Source organism: Haemaphysalis longicornis, unplaced genomic scaffold (genome assembly GCF_048455015.1).
Source record: "Haemaphysalis longicornis isolate Haplotype H1 unplaced genomic scaffold, Haemaphysalis longicornis Haplotype H1 scaffold_2, whole genome shotgun sequence".
NCBI lineage: Eukaryota > Metazoa > Arthropoda > Arachnida > Ixodida > Ixodidae > Haemaphysalis > Haemaphysalis longicornis.
The window spans coordinates 81,608,907-81,630,636 of record NW_027526295.1 but is presented as its reverse complement, the minus strand read 5'-3'; positions in this window follow the sequence as shown (position 1 = coordinate 81,630,636).

Below are 21,730 nucleotides of genomic sequence, written 5' to 3'. Positions count from 1 at the left end.
CAGGCCAGTCCGTGGTGACTTTCTGCTAGTTCCTCTTTGATTTACGCGCTCCAAGTCGCAGCTGTACTGGGCGAGCAAACCACTTCTCCTACTCTCACTGTTTTTCCCGCTCGGCCTCTTCCCGGCGCTACTTCAGGCGCGCATGCGCGACAGCGGGATAACGGTCACCGCACCTGCCGGATACGCCTAGTGGTGAGGCACCGCTTGCCGGCGACGGCTCCCGAGCAACGCTCAGACAAGGCGGCTCGGCCTCGATCTCATTCATCGCTAAGATAGCACGCACACAGAGAGTTACGTTGTCAAGCACGAAGCAGCTGCGGAGAACTCATGCCCCAAGCCGGCAGCCGCAGCTAAGCCGCGAACGCTGCGTCGTGGAGCTCGGCACGTCATGCGTGCGGCGCAGCGGCGGTGAAATGGTCAACTTAACCGTGACCATGAAAACCCTAGATGACGTTATTGAAGCGTTGCTTTAGATGAGCGTTATTATCACGCCAGCTCTGGGCTCGCATTACAAAGGAGCAATCAAATGAAGGATGGGCAAGAACTTCAATCCCAAAGTCACGTTTAGTGCTGGGTGGGCTTCCAGAGGCCGGCAATCAAAAGAGGTTTTGCAAGGGGGAATGTGAGCGCCGGCGTGACATTACTTGTTTGCGCTACTGGCTAGCGCATTTATTTTAAATTCGCCCTACCTTGCCGTGATTGCTACTCTTGAGTTGAAGTATTTCGCAATGGGCTACGTTTCCACTGTGCGTCCGTTATGTGAGTACCGTTATGCTCCTTAGTGCTCAAAATAAAAATATCCCTTCGGTTTCTCGAGCTGTTACGTCGTAGAAGAGTAACACATTCTGATAACTGCACTAAAAGTGAATTGCCTATGTACTTCAATGAATTTGTGCTTTCGACACTTGGCGGGACAGGGGTTGATAGGAATAAAAACAAAGGTCTTTGAAGGGCATGATACTATGGAGCAATAGTAGCATGCTTACAGGCAAGCTAAAATACTAACGCTGGAAAGCATGACGCGGCTCGCCCACTGAGGTAGGAAATGAATGGTGGTAGGAGGCACACACCCTGACGAGACGGAATATTCGGCGCAGAATATTAATACTGAATTTCTAGACTCCTCACTATGCATGCATATCGGCTTGACGGAAATATGGATTGCAGTGGGGATGCTCACGTCAAGGGCTCCAATGCGGACTACACCATAATTTTGTGGGTACGGACGTAGGCCTCTATAAAAAAGAAAACATGACACTTACTAAATAAAAGCGGTGTTGACGGAATCCTTCGTTCTAAAACAACACGGCGATTCATTATCTGAATCTGAATCTGAATCTTTTATTCGACAGCAGACTTGTTTCAAATGTCCAGAGCACAGACAAATAATTGAAGATTGCCACCGACGACTATATGCCTCGAGCTTCGCGTTCGCTGCGCCGCCTGCCGCCGCTTCTCCGCGGCGTGGCTGGTAGGGGCTCGTGAGAGTGTTCGGGTTCTGTTTCGCTTCTTTTCGCCTTTCCGCGCCCTAAAAAAGAAAAAAACATCCCCCTCGCGAGGGGCACGATCAAATGCAGAGCATTTCTGCGGGGGGGGGGGGGGGGGGGGCGTGCCTGCAAGTCGTATGGATTACGTATTGGTTGTTGTTGTTGTAATTGTTGTCTTCCAGCGTAGACATTGTCGATGAAGTCGATGGTGAAACGTGCCGTGAACCCCCTGCCGCGGCTATGACGCAACGTGGCGCGGCTATGACGCAACACAATCCACTTTAATCCAATCCAAATCCAAGCCAACCCAAGCCAATCCAATCGAATCCAATCCAATGCCACTTGCGAGAGAGTGTTATAGCGCCGAAATCGCCACCACGCGAACGCGTGATGCTGACGTCACGATCACGCCACAGATGTTAGCGACCGCAGCGCGCTTAAACGACATATGTGGTTTAAGCGCGAACCGACCGCGCGAGAGAGGGTGTTGCGCACGTCCCCACCTGTTGTGCGCCAAAACCGAACGCGGCGAGAGAGGGCGTTGCGAGCGGAGAGAAGGCGAGGAGGACGCGGGGGAGAGGGCGCACCTCTGGCCGACGGTTGAATGAGTCAAGGATATAAGGCACGTTGGTAACCTCCTGTTCTGTGTCGGCTTAGTGGCTCAGTTGGTAGAGTACCGTGCACCTTGCGTTCCGCCCGCAGAGTCGTAGGATCGAAACCTGGCGCCGGCAAGTATTGTTTTTTTATATAGTGTAGGGGGAGCAATGCGGACGCGGACTACGGACGCCAACGCGCGTGACATCGTGAGTTACTGAAATGCTCTGCATTTAAAAGCCTCAAAGGATTGGGCTTGACGAGGGTCTGTGCCCCTTCGTCGGATGTTAGTTTACAGTCAAACAAACAAGGGTGCTTCGCAGCGGGAGTAGCACAGAACTTATCAATTATTATAAAGAACATGAAATGAGAGCAAGGTGTACATCAAAAGAAAAAGAAACCGGTTACGACTTTAGAAACGGGTTTAAAACAAACTAAAAGAATAACAATATCAGGTTAGTGCGCACAGCACGTGGGAATATATTCAATTATAGTTCCTACTAAAATACAAACCAAACGTCGAGTAGGTAAAGAAAGCGCAAAAGAAAAACAAGTGCTACATGACTCTTATTTACTAACCACTGTACTGTGTTTGTGGAGCTGCAGCTTTAGCACTTGTGCCAACACCACGTTGCTTTGGTGAGTCTATGCAGGACATACTGTGCCGCGGGCGAACAGGAACCTTTCGTCTATTAACCTCGGCTCGTTGCTGGTGATGCTACCAAAAAGAACTCCGCAATTAGGTAGTGCCCCGCAATTCCTGTTGCTGTCGTATTTTTCCTTAACGCTAACAGTGCCTAATGCTCACATCAAGAGCATGAAAATATAGCTAGCATTCGCTTAAAGTTTACTATATCGCTAAGATAAGCACAAAAAAGTTGTAGTTCAAGTTCTTTGTGGTACTCCACCAAAATCTACTTTTATTTCCAAAATGTATTTGTAATATTCCTTTGTCAATTACCTTAAATTTGGAAAAAAGAATACTTGAGGAAACTTTGAAAGGAAACTTAGCGATTTGTTTATGTGCATTTTCCACGCTGGCATTTGAAGAGCTTAATCGCACCACGGAAAAGGTTTGCTGCTTCAATTACTGGTTTTCTGCTGAAATGGCAAAAGAGAGTTCTCGTAGAACAATGGCCTCACATAACTTTAAAACCGCAGTTTCTCGAATACCCTAATGCTGTAAATACCCTAATACCCTAATACCCTAATGTATCCACGGCTTCATGGTGTTTTATCTGCGAAAGAACGGCATACTTGACAATGAAAAACAGGCTTTAAAACGGCATATTAGGGAACACGTTAAAATTTATCACTCACGAGATGATTCTGGTATGTTTTGTATATTCCACCTCATATGCCTAACTAATCGCTAAAATCAATGAAATTCCTCACCACCTTTCTAACCAGTGCAAACATATGCAAGCGCGAATGAGCGTAAAATAAACCTGTGCGATTTCATGTAAAATTTATATCTAGCAATTTAGTCACAATTTGTCCTTTAAATCGACAGGTACGGGAGTTGTCAATACAGATCAAACACGTCGCATTTATTTCAATCGCATTGTCCTGCTGCGCACGAGGACGCGGGTTTGATTTCCGGCCGTAGTGGTCGCTTTTCTGATGGAGGGGAAAACCAAAAACGCCCATGTGTACGACATTTCCGTGCACGTTAATGGTCCTCACGTGGTCAAAATTAATTTGGCGCCCTCCAGTACGGCGAGCCTCATCGCCTGCGTTGCGTCGGCGTGTTGAACACTTCAATCAATCAATCAATCAATCAATCAATCAATCAATCAATCAATCAATCAATCAATCAATCAATCAATCAATCAATCAATCAATCAATCAATCAATCAATCAATCAATCAATCAATCAATCAATCAATCAATCAATCAATCAATCAATTTATGTCAATAAATTTATTTCAATCTGTTCGCAATGGGAGCACCGTACCAATTCTGCCTTCAAAAACATTGGTGTACGACAGGCATTGTTAGCCCCTTAGACGTAATATACCAACTGCTATAAACTTTATTTTAAAATCAATTTTAAATGTTAATTATGGCCATCTTGTCTGGACACGACGACACAAAAAATATTGTTTATGCAAAAGAGGATTGTGGTAATTCTTGCAGACATACCTTTCAGAGGAAACACTGAGAAAGCATTATGGAAATACATTCATTATAAGAGGGCTGACATGAATTTCCGGAATATTTTATGATGCTAGTAACATCTATAAACGTGATAAGTATATGCTACAAGAAAAAGAATATTTGCAACCTAATATCTATCAATATATTGCACATAACTTAAACAATTTGAAGGAACTGTGCTGTAGACGAAAGTAAATATGGTACACTCTCCAAAATATTTCCGTCACCTCATCAATTTATCGCACAGAAAAGAAATGCGGCTTTATATCGCACTGCTGTTGTCGCTACTATAGCAAGCTTTACTTATGCGGAGTTATAATTATTGCATAGCGCTATTTACCTGTATCGTATGTTCATGGTTCATAACATGGTAGATACAAATTAACGTGGCGCTACGCGTTTGACATGTTTACTCCCTGACGCTTTTATTTATGTAAAAAAATAGCGGGGAGACCTGGAGGAGTATAAAACTACGCATTTAATAGCATGCGCGTCGGCGGATGCTGCTTTCTGCTACCGGTTTTCTGCACACAAGATCGATGGTCTCTGAAGCTGCCGTATAGAGCTTTTCTTGCGAAATATAAACAAGAGACAAAGGAAGATAGAAGTTTAGATGAACCAGGTGGTTTGTTACTCTGTACCCCACCTCTTCGGCGTGCACCAACGCTCTGATGACGTTAATAGCATTATGCCCCAACTTTAACATTTACGTTTTGAAAGTCATCTTATTCAGTATATAGGTCAGCCGATCCCGCATAGCAACTGGTTTGCGGAAAATGTATTGAGCAAAAGGCTGGATGTAATGTGTCACAAAAATTTCTTGCAATACAAGTTGCGGTACTTGCTGTATTCGTTCATCTTTTCATTTCATTAGGTGAAGTGAGTTGCTCAAAAAGCGTGTTTTGAGACGGTAATTTCTATCATTACTTTGACGCGCAACTGAAAGAAGACGGCGCGCCAAGCCACCCGGTACTAAGGTTCGAACGTGAAGCTGTAGACAACACTAACAACGATTACCCATGCGAAGTCAGTTGAATTCACACACATGGCTTTAAAAAAGTGAAAGCAGAGACGAGGGAAATGACTTAACTACACCTTTTATTACTTCAAAGAGATATGCGTTGCTAAGCTTAAATCAATTCGTGAACGGTGGTTTTTTGATGGAGTTGTTTTGTTAAAGCACATGAATGGAAATTATTCTTTATATAAGAAATGAGAGCTCAAACAGGTGTTAGACGAGTGCAGTTCGCCTCCGTCTCTGCCGCCACCGACGGAGGTGACAAGATCGGTGACCGAGCCGCAGAAGTGTGATGCCATCCGTTGGCGTGAGCTGCCTGTAATGTTTTATAACTCCGAAAACGTGCGCAAGGGACGGACATGACCGCTGCACATGCCATGGTTGGAAGGGAGAGTGGCGTGAGAGGTCGTCTGACCGTATCACGTGGCATTCAACGGGAACGCACGGGGTAAATGCGCCGATGCGCTCGGTGAGTGCGCCGTCTGTCTCCACCATCTCCGCGTGGGCTCGTAGTTCAATCGGTAAGACAACGGGCTCTCGCTCCCCTTCTTTATTACTTCCAGGTTCGATTCCTGGCGGTTTCAATAACTTCTGTTATTTGTTTGCGGGAGTTTTCTGTCGATACCAGCTATCGCCACAGAATCCTCGAGAGTAGTGGTACAAAGGTTCGATTTAAAAAGGGCCCATCTCTCCGCGAGGGGGACTTGAGTAAATGCGTCGCATAGGGAGTGCGTGTATTGCGTTAACGTTTAGTGTTTGGGGAGTTGGTGGTAGTGAATGCGTTGTATCAGCAGCTTCTTGACATAGTTTGAATGAGTCAAGGATATAAGGCGCGTTCGTAGCATTTCATTCTGTGTCGGTTTTGTGGCGCAGTGGGAAGAGCACCTTGTACCTCTCGTTCTGCCCACAGGTAGTGAATGCGTTGTATCAGCAGCTACTTGACGTAGTTTGAATGAGTCAAGGATATAAGGCGCGTTCGTAGCCGTCCATTCTGTGTCGGCTTTGTGGCGCAGTGGGTAGAGCACCATGTACCTTGCGTTCCGCCCGCAGGGTCGTGGGATCAAAACCAGGCGCCGGTAAGTATTATTTTTTTATATAGTGTAGGGGGAGGGGTGCGGACCTGTTGTTGAGAGCGAGGAGGGTAGCGTGATGCGGGAGAGGAGGAGTGGGGTAGAGGGCGCACCTGGAACGGCTGTTGCGGACGCCGAGGCACGCCAACGCCGGGTGACATCGTGAGTTAAAGAAATGCTCTACATTTCAAAGTGCACGTATTAGGAACTGTTGTTACGTTTATTTCTAGTCATCGCTGGAAGATCATCATAATTTTTGCCTGAATAGCTGGCCTGCCGCTACAGATAAGCACTGAGCGATTGGGTGGTGACCTTTTGCTAGTCTCGCTTTCCAATATGACCGACCTAGCATCATAGGGGTGCCTCAGGGCGTCTCTTTCACTTTTCCTGGGAATTTAACGGTCCACGTTTCGAGGACGGCGGCGCCAGCGGCCCAGCTCGGCATTGTCGAACTCTGTCCGCAAAACTGCTCATCCGCAAAGGCGCGTCGGGAAGATTTTTTACTTTTTTGGCGCGCCTCTAAGCGCACCATGAATTTGCGCCTCGGCACTTCCTGTCCGTACTAATCTAGGAGGTTTTGGTGGGCGAATATTTTGCCAGGTGCAGCTCCCGCGTTTATTGAGGCAAGTACGAGCGTTCGCTAAGACCTATTGTTTTAAGAGCTAATGGTCCTTTTCCGCTCCAAGAACAGCGCTAATAGTGGCTAATACAAAAGCACAACTGGTAGCTCTGTCGTTCCCATTTCCCGGTAGGGTTCTTCTTCAATACTGCTAATCACGGCATGCGTCTGTGGTAATAGCTGAGAAGCTTGCTTTCCATGAACAGCCCGCTCCACTCGTTGAAAATCACGCGCAGAAATCGTTCTTTAAAATGAAAGTTTGACGTAGTTTAGTACCCGCCAAGGAGGCTCAGTGGCTAAGGCGTTTTGCTGCTGAGTACAAGGACGCGGGTTCAATTTCCGGCCGCGGCGCCAAGCTTTCCTGATGGAGGTGGAAAAAAATCATCCGTGTGTACGAGATTTCTGTGCACGTCAAAGATCCCTAGGTCGTCAAGCCTAATCCAGAGCCCTTCACTACGGCGCACCGAATCAACTACGTCGCTTTGGTGTGCGGACAATCAATTAATCAACGAAGTTTAGTACGTTTCCACATGCGAATCTTCGCCTGTGCAAACACATCGCATTGAAAGCTGTCGCCAAATGCCGACCGTTATTGTTCAAAGTTCAGCCCGCCGTGCCCATGGCAACCATCAGAAGAGGAGATTCCGATAAAAGCGAGCTACCCAAAGTAATGGCGGCTTTTTCGAGGGCATGCGCGAAATAAACGCAGTGGAAAAAGTCCATTTTGAACCATCCGCTCTTTGGAATATATGGCAATAGAGATGAAATAAAATTGCGTTAAAGGGCAGGACGAGCAGAAAAAGACACACCACACAGCTGCGCTGTGCGGTGTGTCTTTTTCGATTTTTCTTATTTTTTATCGCAGTTTATTTCCATCATTTCAGACCAACTAGCCCGTGAGAATATTCTGACGACAACAGAGGGATGTTAACTATTTGTGTTGCTAGGATAAATGTAAGCCGAGGAGAAACAGGAACCCCTCCACGTTTCTTGCTTCCAAAAAATTACAGGTAAGCAACGGTGTTCGGAAATCCTCTCGCTCATACAGGGAATTGTGGCTGCATGTGCCACTAATAATTAACGCGCATGGGCTCATACCTTGAAAAAAACGTGCGAGACCTAGAAATTTGAACCAGTTTATCAAAACTTATCGATTGTCACAAGCGGCTGGTAACAGAAGCAACTTCCTCGTGCCGAGTGAATAACCTCAAGCTGGTGGCGGTTTTTTTGGTCCGATGCCCCGTTTTTAACGGGCGAATAACAAGTACCGGGGAGCTAATCATGGACGAGCACAGACCACGATGGAAGTAGATTGCCCCTGGTGACGTCTTCCTGCATTTCCATTGTATGTCAAGATGCAGTGTTTCTTTTGTCTATTGAACTAGCAACTTATCAAAAGCCGTGACGTTAAAATCTCTATACCGTACGTACCAATAAACCTGTATAGTAATTATATTGAATAAAAAATCTTACATACTGCTCTTGCATTGCTCTGGATAATATTAGAGAAATAAACAGTACACCAAGACTTGGATGCTTTTATACGCAAATTTATCAGCTTGTTTTATATTTTCCGCATTAAAAAAATCACTATGCTCAAGGCCCCGCAAGACGAGATTACAATGTGCCAGGCACGGCAGCCGCCGTTCATTGATGTTTTTCGCCGCTCGGGGCTTGAAACGTGGGCAGCTGCGAGTATGGCACTGCGACACCGCGCTGATTACCCAAACAAAATGAAACTACGTCAAGAGTACGAGACACATCACGCAACCAGCCCCCGCTCTGATTTCCAATCGTTGCAATGACAATTACTCCAAGATTTCTTGAAACACCCTGCAGTACCAGGGAATGATTTTGCACTGCTGACTAATTACGCGGGATCATAGTGAATGCTACCGAGGTTCTCCAGTGACTCAGCTATTCACGCAATTTTTATATTGAAAAATTGTGTTCACGGCACGGTTTTAGGGTCGCTTGTTATCAATGATAAATTTCAGTTTTTATGAAACTCTTCGTGTTACATGCCGCCTGGAGATTGCGATAATTTATTAGCTTTCACCTGGAAACGTGTTCTACAGGTGCATAGTCGCGCTTCACGACTGCAGTAATATATACTTGGAATGCGTTTTAGAAATGTGTCTTGGCAAACTTGATTCGAGGTTGAAGCTTCGCTACTTGTTCGTTGTATCTCATCTTTTTGGTCTATCAAAACAGATTCGCTATGTTTTTGCTTTTATCGAAATCGATGTGTAGAAATAAGATGTATAGGGTTCGGCTACGGTTCGAGTTCACGGGAATTCGGTTCCTTCCGGTTAAATCGGTCGGGTAAATCACTTATGAAACCGGTTCGCTGAGCGCTTCTGAAGCTTTGAACCGATTCGGGATTTTGTTGCGTGAGTTCTTGTATTGCCTAAGTACTAGAAACCTTTTATGGTTTGAACAAACCATAAGAAATATTACAATACTGGTTTATTCAAGGTAACGCAGAAAATAAAATAAAATAAAAGCCCACGAGAGGCGCTGGGAGCCACACGCACATTTGGAGAAGTGTCGAGGAAGTGAGCTGGTTTTTTTCCGCGCTTCCGAGGCCACGGGCAACTATCCCCTAGGAATGGCGCCAAAGGGTAGCCTACCGGCAAAAAAGGGTGGCCTTCAAAATTACCTTTTCCGGCTTCAGTAGATGTGACGTCACGGCCACTCCTGAGCTTTTCTTTCCTACATGTTCAACATACTGCTCTAGCTCCATATAAGTTGCGCTATTTCAACGACAGAATTAGGCAATTTGGTGAGACTTTAAAAAACGCAGATTGATTAGTGATGATTTACAGGCTACGTTATGCTGGCCATATAGTGAGAGAAAGAGGCAACCACTGGAACACGACTGTAACAAATAGGTCATCGAGAAACGGGTGTAGAAGCAGGGAAAGGGCAATAGTGCGATGGAGGGTTGAAATAGGAATTTAGGGGGAAAAGAGTGGACTCGACCAGAGCAGGACGGGAGCAGTTTGGGTCGAAAAGAGGTCTTCGTCTTGGAAGGGCTGTTCATGATGAAGATGATGATTACACCGCGCTTTATGTTGTGTTAAGGATTATATAAAGCAACCACAAATAGGCTATACTGTAGGATATTTCTGCCGCTTGTTTTTTTTGAAATCGCAGTCCTCTTCGTTCAATAATCTATCACGCTGAAGGGTGAGTTTCTGAAGTTGGGGCTGCGTACCGGGCGTTACATCCGTGCATTAGCAGGGGGCATGTTTAAATTCCAGTGGGGTACATTTTTCTGGTAGCATAGTAAAAAAAATCCCATGTGAATGTTACCTATGAACTTATTGCCCAATCAGCTAGAATAATTTAGTAGCAGTCACACTGTGGAGGCTGTCAGCACATGCTAATAAATGTAAGCTTTTGGTAAGCTCAGTCACTGCGATATTGCTCTGATCTATGGAATGAATTTTTAGATGGCTATGAAAGATGTGCGGTTCACTATTGTTCCTTCTTCTACCTTCCTATTGCAAAAGATTAAACGATTGCAAACTGAATGAATAATCTGACACGTGAGAAAAAAGTAAAACTTTTGTGGGTCAGTGCTGTTCTTTCTTTGTTAATAGCAGTGTCCCCCTACCCCCCGCCCTGAGGAACAATTAGCAGAGAAGCACCTGTGCATGTAGCGAGTTCGACTAGTCAGTGAAAGCGCATCTTCGAAAAAAAGAGGAACGGAAAGGTAGAAAAGACCAGTACAACCAAAAAGTATGGGTGTTAAGAAAACCGGTGTAGGCCGGAGCCGGCCTGTCATTTTTTTGTGTCATTTAGTTCCGATGCACCACTTTGTCCAAGATAAAATACATAATAAAAATTGCATTGTCGGTCGGGTTTAACAATGCGCCGAGGCTACAGAGGCAATAAGGCGGGCCGTAGTGGAGGGATCCGGATTAATTTTGACCGTCTTTGGTTCTTTAACGTGCGCCTAAATGTTTTACATATGGACGTTTTTGCTTTTCGCCTCCATCAGAAAATCGGCCGCCACAGCATGGAATCGAACCCGTGGGCTCGTGCTAAGAAAAACGTGCACCAGAAGTTCCGCAGTAAAAATAATTGGGGATGTATCCATTCGTAGCTACACCATGGCTATGAAGCTCACCTTAGAGAAGTTCTCCTAAATACATTTTACCACGTGCGGTTCTTAATAGCACGCCCGAATCCTGCCACACGGATGTGGATGCTTTTGCCTCCATCTCAAAGCCGTCCGTGGGACTGAAGTCGCATCCTTGGGCTCAGCGTACAACGCCTTAGCCACTGTGCCACATTGACAGAAAGGTTATAAAGTTTATAGAATGATGGAGAAAGAAAGGCGTTGACCGCGCATTATCCACAACAGATGGTTGAACCAATAGGTTGTGAAGCGAAACCCGTTATTCTAATTTAAACCGAAGCTCCACATGGCAAGTATCCCCGGCTTTCTATCCGGAAACGACGATGTAGTTCACGCCGCGTTTCCTTTACTCGCCACCACAACGCCTCTGTCACAAGTCTTCCACCCCTGCCAACCACTGTTACCTATTTTACAAACTGTAAAATATCAAGAAAGTGGCGCCAGAGCGTTGTACGAAGTAGCATTTTTAACTCGCTATGGGGTGGACGCGTGCCGTTCGCTTATAAGAAGAGTAGCGCAAATCGAAGGAGCATTGGCGGGCGTACAAGCGCCAATTGGAGCAAACACAAAGTAGGTGCTGAAGACTGTGCAGCTGCAGCCGTAGAACGTGCAGCATGCGTGGTTGTCGCGTAAAGTTCAACCTCGCCGATTAGAGGCCAGTCCGTCCGAAATCCAGATAAACTTACGAGCTTGGAACGCCGATATAAGCCATTGCACGATAGTATGTAAATTTACTAAAGCAAAAGCTCACCATAGCAAAACCCGCTATAGCTATAGATTCATCAAAAACCGGAAGGGCTTCACAGGGCGAACGGGTCTGATTGTTTCGGTTGAGTTTCGGTTCGGCTTCGACGTTGTCGAAAAATAAGGGTTCGGGTTTATGTTCATTCACGGCAAAAGAGCTGGTTCAGTTCGTGGGTGCGGGTAGTGGTTCTGTTCAGAAAGGATGAAAGAAATCGACTGCGGATATTAATGAACCCATCTGCGGGTTCACCTGAATTCAAACAAGTCAGGGGGATGGGAAGGTAGAGGGGGAGGATAGGATAGGGTATAGAAAAGTATATACAAATAAAGAGAAGACCGAAAAGAAATTAGGGTGGTCGCCACTATGACTCCTACCACCACGCCCGAATCTAAACCTAAGCACAGTATCCTGACGCCATGCTGCGTCCGTGCGGGAGATCTCGACAGTAACGGTGCAGTGTAGAGGCGAGGCTGTGGTGGGAAGAGCTGTCCGCGGCGGGTCCTAGTCTGGAGAGCCTGCGGGATGAAAGTGCAAGTAGAGGAGCTGGCACTGGCGAGCGGGACCTAGCGCTTGACGGCCCAACGCAGCCGACCGCTTAGCGCCAGAACCCACGATGTAAGAATATTTAGGTGTTGACACTGGCGGGGTGCCGTGACGAAAAACGCGAATAGATGGTTTTTCCACCTCTAGTACATTCGCCAAAGCAGCGGTGTGGGCCGCTGCGAATGAGGTACAGGTCGAGGGTCGAGCTGTCTAGGTGTGCGGACGTACGGAGCGCGGTGGAGGCATCTACTATTAAACAAATAAGTGTTGGAAATCCAATATTTTATTTTTAGATTGCCAATCCTTTAAAGAGAGCCGATGTACTTTTAGTCAAGAGGGTTAGCAGAAAGTAGTAGAAGTTCTTATGAGTTCCTAGCCTAGGAAGGGACCAAATTAAATGTTCCACGCGGTTGTTAGACGGGGTGGTTTAAAGGCGTGATAGTTTTGATTCTAGTACGCAACTACTTGCAGAAGAATGGATGCTCTACGAAAGAATCGCACGTTGTGTTTTACCTTTTGATTAAAATTTAGAGTGGAGTGCTCAACAACCCGGCAGTGAAGTAAGTTAGAGTTCGACACGTCTGGGACGTGTAGGGCCACACCTCCGAACAAGAAGCCGGCTGTTGTCTGTACGAGGTGCGAGGGGAAAAATTTGCTTGAGGAGAGGAGGTTTGATTCAGTCCAGGACGCGGAAAGGTAGCACTTACGTACACCGCTTGTGTGCTAGCGTCGCACCTCTACCGGGTCCAGGAGAAAGCGCACAAGCTCAGCGTTCAAGTACGAGAGCTGCAGGGGTATTTGAAAGGTAAAAAAACAGAGAAAGGCACTCGAACAGAGGTTGGCGCAAATTAAGGTAAAACTGGCGACGAAGGGTCACATTCTGGAAAAGAATGACGTAGGGAACGATGCAGGTGGGTCCACTGGGCTTTGCCTCGAGAACGCAAAACGGGAGGACAAAAGCTCCCCGCTGAAAACGATTGAGGACCGGCCCTGACATATACGGTGCGGGAGCAGGTGGCCGCGCCGGGAGGCAGACAGGAAGAGGAATACAGGCGCATAGTTATGGCGGCAGGGGAATCGAACATGCGCGATTCGGAGAGGGTGATTAGAGGACGAGGGCGAGATAACTAGAGAGTGCAGCTTGGAGTGTTTTCTGGCAAGAGGGTGAGGGTAGTGTTGGAAAAGATGAATGACAGAATGTGGGAGAACATGAAGGGGCAGAACGTCGTGGGTATAGCTGGAGGTACCAATGACGTTCTGCAGGGAGGGGGTGCTAGAGTGTGCAAGCAAATATAAAATGGAGTGAAGGAGCTTCGGGCGCTGTGCCCAAATGTGCAGGTCGTCGTGAGCCCAGTGCCCGAGATTATTTAGAGAGGGCTGAATGTGGACAGGGATGTTCTGGCCGCAAACCGATACATACGGGAGCTGAGCGAGACCCTGAGTTTCGCTGTCGTGGACAGCAATATGGATGTCCGACGGGTGGGCGTGAAAAGGGTGCTCCAGCGTGACGGAGCTCACTTCAGCGGGCAGGTGGAAGCAGCCATCGGACGAAGGCACGTGGTACGAGCGCTGTTTTTTGCGAAGATGACGAAGACAGGCCTTTGCGAAGATGACGTAGACAGGGAGCACAGGTTGATAGCAAGGTCGGTGCAGATAGATGCAGGCAGGCGAAAGGAGCGACGACGGTGTGCAACGAAGAAAGCGGTGTACTGAAGATCGCACACATAAACATAAACATGCAGGGTGGCACGAAACGAGAGAAGTCGATGGAGATTCGTAAGCGGCTAGAAGAGGAAGATATCCAGATATACGCGGTTGTCGAGACCCTCCTACGGGACCTGGAAGAACATCCGGCAACCTAAGAGCATGTATGGGAAAGTTGTAACAGGAAGGCTGGATGGATAAAAGGTGTATTATGGGTATGCTTATACGCCAGGGGTCTAATTGGAGTACAGTGAAAGAAGAATAAAGAAGAAATCTTGGGGAAAGGGACAGTTGAGTGTCTGGACATGACTTTAGGATTGTCGTCACTGTGAACGGTACGGGGAGCAATGAGTAAAATGAAGAACTTGCGGCATGTCTGAAAAAGGGCAACGAAGATTTGGAACGATCCTGTCAGGTACAGTTGGTAGAGGACATGAACACCCATGCTGAAGATCTAGGCAGGTACATAGACTTCAATGGAAATCTAATGCTAGATATGTGGGAGTACCAAAACCTGATCATAGTAAACAGGGAACGAAAATGCGCGGGTCAAATCTCGTGGGGGGGTGTTAAGAGACAGTGGAGTATTGAATACTGCCTTCTTTCGGAGATACTTTATGAATCTCTGTTGAAATGAGCATAGAGGAGGAAGAGGGCCACAGGCTAGGCAGTGACCACAACCGTATAAGCATGAGGTTTGGTAAACTAGGGGCGCAGAAGGGGAGCCACCTGGGACAGTGCAGAAGGTTCTCTGTTGAAGAAAAATTTGTTCTTGTCCAGAATACAAATCCGTGACCACCGCTTAACCGAAGCTCTACCAACGGAACTAACAAGGAGGCTAGTCAGTTGTTGCACTGAGAAAGCTGTAGAGCTTTCCTTTACAGCCGTACGGCTGCAATAAGGTGGGTGTCAATTTTCTTCCGCCGAAACTTACTCCTCAGGCATTTCCCTAAATCTGGTTGATTAACACCTGTCCTTCACTTCAAGTTTATCAATTCTCTCTCACGGTACAACCGAGAAGACTCCTGGTTAGCTCATTTGGTAGAGCGACTGTTCCGGTTAAGGGGTGGTCCCGGGCTCGAATCCAAGACCAGGACGAATTTTAACGCACTAGCGTTATTAGGATCATTTTTTTAGATTTTGACGTGCCTGCTAGCCCTCCGCTATCAGACGTGCTCATCAAGCGTCTGTGGAAATACGTCATCGGCGCTAGCAGGAAGCTACAACTGAGGCCGCCAGATGTGAAGGCTGGCTGGAATCTTGCATGCCAGCAGCGGCAACTATATTGTGGAAATGAAAAAAAAGATACCATGGCCGAAGCAAAAGAAAAGATAGGCATTTGTAGCGGGTGCCTCAACTTCGCAGTGATGTTCGTTACTGAGCAGAAATGATGCTTAGCCGCGCCCGGAACTTACGCCACCCCCAAAGAGACTCTCCAACGGAATAAAATCATAGCAGCGCCCACTTTGTGTCACCTAGCAGAAAAAGCGGGCGAAAGATTGATGCCAGGCTCTCAAAAACCAAGGAAAGCGTACAGTGTAACCAGAAACGAACTAAAATGTGTCCCAAAAGAAAACCATCCGAGTATGTATGGAGTCTCATTACACAAATTTTAAAAACAGAAACTTTTTTGCCGTAGTGCCACAGCCCAAAGCTCTGTCCAGCAAACGGTTGATACTCCACGCAGCAAAATAATAAAAAAAACAAATGCCCTAAAAATCGGCCGGCATGTGATCCCGAAAAGCAGTCACGTAAGAATCCTCGTCATAGCCCTCCAGAGAAGCGGCAGAGACGATACCACAATCCACAAAACACGGACTTTTGACCACGTATCCCAGATTTTAAAAGGCCTGTACATGGAGAGTGCAGGAATGACTGGGAAAATGATTAAACTTGTGCAGGCAGTGAGGATGAATCGGATGTCGTACAGCCTGCATACAGAAACTAATTACCTGAACTGAAGAAGGCCACATAAACACGATCACCAGGACAGCATATTGGGCAACACACACCCCCCTGCATTTTGCTCAATCATCGCAAGGGCCTCTAAATTCTGTCGTATAGTGCCATTGCAGATATAACAGAGGCCACTCTGGGGCGTCTAGGGAAAACTAAATTTGGAGTGGTCATTCAAATAAATATAGGCGCACCTCCAGAAAAAAGGATGGACGCCACGATGGGTGTGTCCACGAACCAGCGACTTTCCATAAAAGTCCTCCCCTATTAGAAAATATACATCGAAATCTACGTGAAGGCAGGTGACATGCCAGGAGGAAATGCCCTAGAAAAAAATTTAAAAGGCATGAAAGCAACAGTGTATGCCGATGACGGGATGTTGGAAAGTGCGAAGCCCGCAATTGTTGTAGTGGAGTACCACGGCGAACGGTGTATTTTGAGTTCCTTTCTGCACACGGAAATTGAATCGTGTTTCCGATCCTTCTAGCGGAACTAGCAGATAGATGATTAAACATCGACAAACACGCTCAATAGGACACTAGTCTTTTGGCTACATGCAGAGTAACTAGACTCTAGAGAAATATTCTCCAATTCACAATAATAAAAGTTCACAATGCATTGACAGACCCACGGAAGGTTCTTGAAGAGAGCGACGCAGATCCACTCGAACTCGCATACCGTTCTCCGTGTTGACCACGACTATCCCGCTCTCCTCCTCTAAAAATGGGAAAAACTTTTCTTTTTCTTACGCCTAGGAACACGATCCTTCCCCGTGCCACACCAAGATCTGATCGCTTAAGAATCGCTAAATCTGCTCGGACAGAAATCAACACATGTATCCACAAATCTAGATGGGCGAAGGTCTTAGGCAGGAAATGTGCGACACTAACCTAAAGCTGTGCTAAATACGTTGGTACAACCAGTATTTTCTGCAAAAATTGGTCATATGCAAGGATATGCTCAGTATTGAAAAACCAAATATTACATATCCAACCTATATAGACCCACGGCAGGCTGTCTGACCAGCTTCTCACCTCAAGATCAGCATGAGCTGATGCTTGTGTCGAGAAACTCTTGTTCCTCTCATTGGGTCTACCATCTCTTTGCAGCCTTTTCCCAAACGCTCAATAAATCTTATCCAAGACAGACATTTCTCCCTCTCTCTCTCTCTCTCTCTCTCTCTCTCTCTCTCTCTGTCTGTTTGTCTGATGAAAACCCAAATGTTCTTTCAGGCCCCTGTGATATACAGTTCGAAACTTCAACACTGTTGCTTTCTATCTCAAACTGAGCAACACCCCGCTACCGCCATATCTTAAGCTAGCAATCTTAGATCCTCTGAGCATCCTGTGCGGTCGGGAATAAAACAATTCTGGTGCTTCTATGTCTTGTCACTTTATTTCAGTACTTTGAAACAATAAGTGCAAAATGCATCAACTTCGTACCAAACCGCTCCCTCGCGCGTGATACACTTGATGGCCTAACGTAGAAGTCATCTGCAACTTTTTACTTCAACTGCGAAGTTCTGAGAAAGCTGTACGCTTTTCCTTTGTAGCCGTGCGGCTGCATTGAAATGGATCTCAAAACTTCCTTCGCAGACACTTACTGCACCATAAAGATTTCCCCTAAATCTGGTCGATTACCCCTTGCAAGGATTTAGGACAAGGATGTCCCCTCTCTTCACGGTGGTTCATGGTCTACGTGGCGGGGTGAGAAAGGAAGCTAGAGGGCAGTACGCTGAAGTTCGACTTATTCTACATGAAAAACGGGCAGGTGGTAGACCAACGAGTTCCACGACTAATGTTTGGAGACGACATGTTGTTGAAGGAGGAAAACCGGATAGATTTGCAGGGTTTGGTGAATGTATGCTGTGGAGAAGCGATGCACATAGTGCTATCCTTCTTGTTTTTAACGACGGCGCCGCACAATAGAGTATGAGAGGAACAAGTAGAAATGGCAGACGTAAAAGTGTATCAATATTTAGGAGCATGGCTTACCGCCAACGAAGATTACATGGATGTACATGACGCACACCTGAAGACGACAGCAAGATGGAGCACGGATCTACTGACGCTTAGAGCCGTCTGGGGCTGCAACAAATGTGAGGTGGTAAGAGGAGCCTAAAAAGTGGCCATGGTACCAGTATTCTACTTCCGGAAATTCAGTTCTGTGTGAGAAACTAGAGACCCAAACAAACCTCGACGTACATCAGGGGGCGGTAGGCCAACTGGCCCTAGTGCTTCTTGAAGGTGAGAGTCCGCACCAAACAGGGACGAAAGTAGAACAACACAGACGACACGGCGCTACAGACGACACAGACGACACCACTAGCTCAATTGTTGTTCTACTGCAGTGGCCCTAGTGCGCCCGCCATAACTATCACGGAAGCGGTACAGGGTGATATATGATTGTCGTTTTCTTAGGCGAAAGAGGCGCAGTGCAAGATAAAGTTTGAGGAGCAACTGCGTGACATGGAAGACAAAAAACCGTGCCGCGAGGGAGTGTTTAGGTACCTGAATATGGTATCAGAATATGGTGTTTAGGTATCAGACACGCGGGGGAGCCGAAGGACAAGACAGCTGACCCAGCAGTATAGAAAGTCGATAGAGGAAGTGGAGTATGCACAAGAGTTAAAAAGCAGACCCAGGCAGCAGTGAGGAAACAGTGGGCAGAGAGAATGGAACCGCAAAAAAACGTGGAGGCTTATAAGGCACAGAAATTAAAAATCAGGAAGGAAGGTTTCTATGGGAATACAAGAGACAGTGCATTGCTCTTCGAAGACGGGCCGGGTGCCTGAGAACCCGGACATACACGGTTATCTACAGGCAGCCGGATGAAACATGTGCATGCTGTGGGGTGATCGGGAAACTAGACCTTATTTTCAGAAGCTGCACATAGAGATGGCCGCCTCGTGGAGAGGGGAAAACAACGTTGGCGGAGGCTTTGAGATTTTAGGTCCAGGTGAACCGCAACTTCAGAGCCTTAGACGTTACGAAGAGACGGCTAGAATAGTCGTGGAGGAAAACTAGGTAACGATTGTGTACCCAAGAGGAATAATCATAGGTACGGGAATCTAGAACGGCGGGGAAGAAAAAAAGTGGGAGGGAGCGATAGGAGTTTATAACTTGGGTGAAGGAGAGATGGAGGGAGGGAAATCTTAGGTTAGCTGAAAGTGGGGCAAGAAAGTGAAGTAAAACCGACAAGTCGGTTGCCGACAGTCGAAGCCCGCATTCAAAGGGAGAGCCACTAATCATTAGAATCATTATCGACAATCCCTTCCGGGGTACTGTGCGCTTTTACGGTGGCTACGCGGAAAACTTTCCTTTCTGTGTCGTTCAAGCGGTTTTTTGGCGTTTTCTACTACCAGAGTGAATCACGAGGATACACATAATTTTTCAGCTTCCGGGTTGTAGTCAGCACCGTGTTTAGCCTATTGTGTCACAATCAGGGATCATCAACATTGATCGTTGTGCACGCTCACTTTGTGCAGTGGGCTGACCCGGTTTGGAGATGTCGTGGCCTATGTGCTTGGTGGCTGTGACGTTTTGGTCGTTGCAGTGGCACGCTTGTGAAATCAAGCCGGGCCCACCAGTGGTCTACCTATGCGATAATGGGTCCAAAGTGCTTTGTACCCAACTGTTGATCGGGCGACTAGAGTTTTTCGGATAACGTGCCAATTTTATAGCCCCGTAGGGGCCTGCTCAACTTCAACCTAGACGCCGCGTAATACCCAGAGCCGACAAGGTATTAGAACCGAGCCACTGCGTCTGTACGTAGCATTTTTCCGCGCATGTGATATGAAATTCGTAATACGCGGAGGTTGATGATGATGATGATTGGATGTTAATGGCGCAAGGCCAACTGGGGAAAACAGCACCAAAACAATGGTTATATAATAGAGGTGAAACCATAAACACTAAGACAGAAAAAACACTAGTATAATCAGAAAACGACAATGAGCATGGCTGGTGTATAGGGCCAGGGAGTGATCATGCGTGGTATGAAAGGAGGTCTAAAATATTTAAACACACACGATATAGAAAATGTGGAATTGTCAGACAAGAAAAACGTTTGGTGTACAGGGACGTGTACTGTATAGTTGTGGAAAGTGTTTGCGTCGCATTGTGTGAAGTGCTGTGCATTGAATGAGTATGTGAACTATAGATAGAGCCTCTCTGCATCTGCTACACTAGGGTCTTGACGATCCTGTGAGCAGATACGTGTACGTTGCATCGGTGTGCCCTATCCGTAGCCTAGGCAAGGCGACTTCCGTGTGTCTGTTGCGTGTGTCAGTGGTGTATGGTCCCAGGCGTGGTTTTAGTACGTGGAATTCGGTTTCTGTTCACTCCAGTGTGTTTGCCATGTTCTACGGAAGTGTTGTCTGATGTGTGGCTTGAGGTCTGTATGTGGTACGGTGGTTATGTCTACCGTGTTCCTGAGTGGAGCAGCAGCGGCCCTCTCGTCTGCCAACTCGTTCCCACCGATCCGAGCGTGTCCTGGAACCCCGCAGAGCAGCTCATGCTTTTGCGCATACACAGACATGATAGTATTGAATACAAGAATAACTATGTGGTTTCTGGGGGCTTGTGCGATGATAGTGCGCGAACTACACTCAACCAACCTGTATAGATGACGCAATTGGGAATTTGATTTTAAAGAATATGCTGTACGATGAGTAAAATTCCATATGCTTCTGCTGAAATATTGTTGTGTGTACGCTCATGGTTCCGGCTGTATTGAAAAACGGACGATGAGCACCGCAGGACACCATAGTGGAGGTTTTAGAAGCGTCACTGTAGAATTCTGCCCATAAGTATTTAAACTGCCGAGACAGAAAATGCTGCAGTATTGCACCTCGTGACACCCAATTTTTGTCACGTTTCATAAATGAAAGGTCGCAGGACACAGGGCGACCTTTCCAAGGAGGTAAAATGTCTGTAAAAGATGATCTGTACACATCTAAAAACGAAGGGCTGAGATCCAAGGCTCGCTTTTTCACTCTAATTGAAAAGGGCTGAGGAAGGGATGGGTGATTTACAAACAGCAGGGATGTGGATGTATCGTTATTGACTGGATAAAAAGGATGGCTATTAGGCGACGAAATTTTAAAAGCATAAAGCAAGTCCATGTACGTCCGCTGGTTCTCAAGGCTCCACTTGCTACACTCGACATACAGAGTTTGCACCGGATTAGTGCGAAAAGCACCCGACGCAAGACGAAGCCCCAAGTGTAACACTGGGTCAAGCATTCGCAACGCTGTCTCAGTCGGCGACCCATTCACCATACTGCCAAAGTCCAAACGAGACCCAACCAAAGCAGTATACAAGAGCAGCAAGAGTTCTTTGTCAGAACCATAGGATTGGTGGGAGAGAACCTTAAGGATATTCATTGTTCTGAGACATTTATGCATAAGTTCCTTGATGTGGGGAATGAATGCGAGTTTGTGGTCAAACACAACACCTAAGAATTTGTGCTCCTTGTTCACAGGAATCAGCACGTTCTCAAGACTGATGTCAGGGTCCGGGTTGGCCCCAGGCTTCCTGGCGAACACAACGCAGGACCTCTTTGCGGGATTAATTTTAAAACCATTCTTGTCAGCCCAGCTGGAAAGTTTCTTGGCACCAAGCTGGACTTGACGTTCATAGATAGGCATATTACATAATTTATAAGAAGGCTGGATGTCGTCT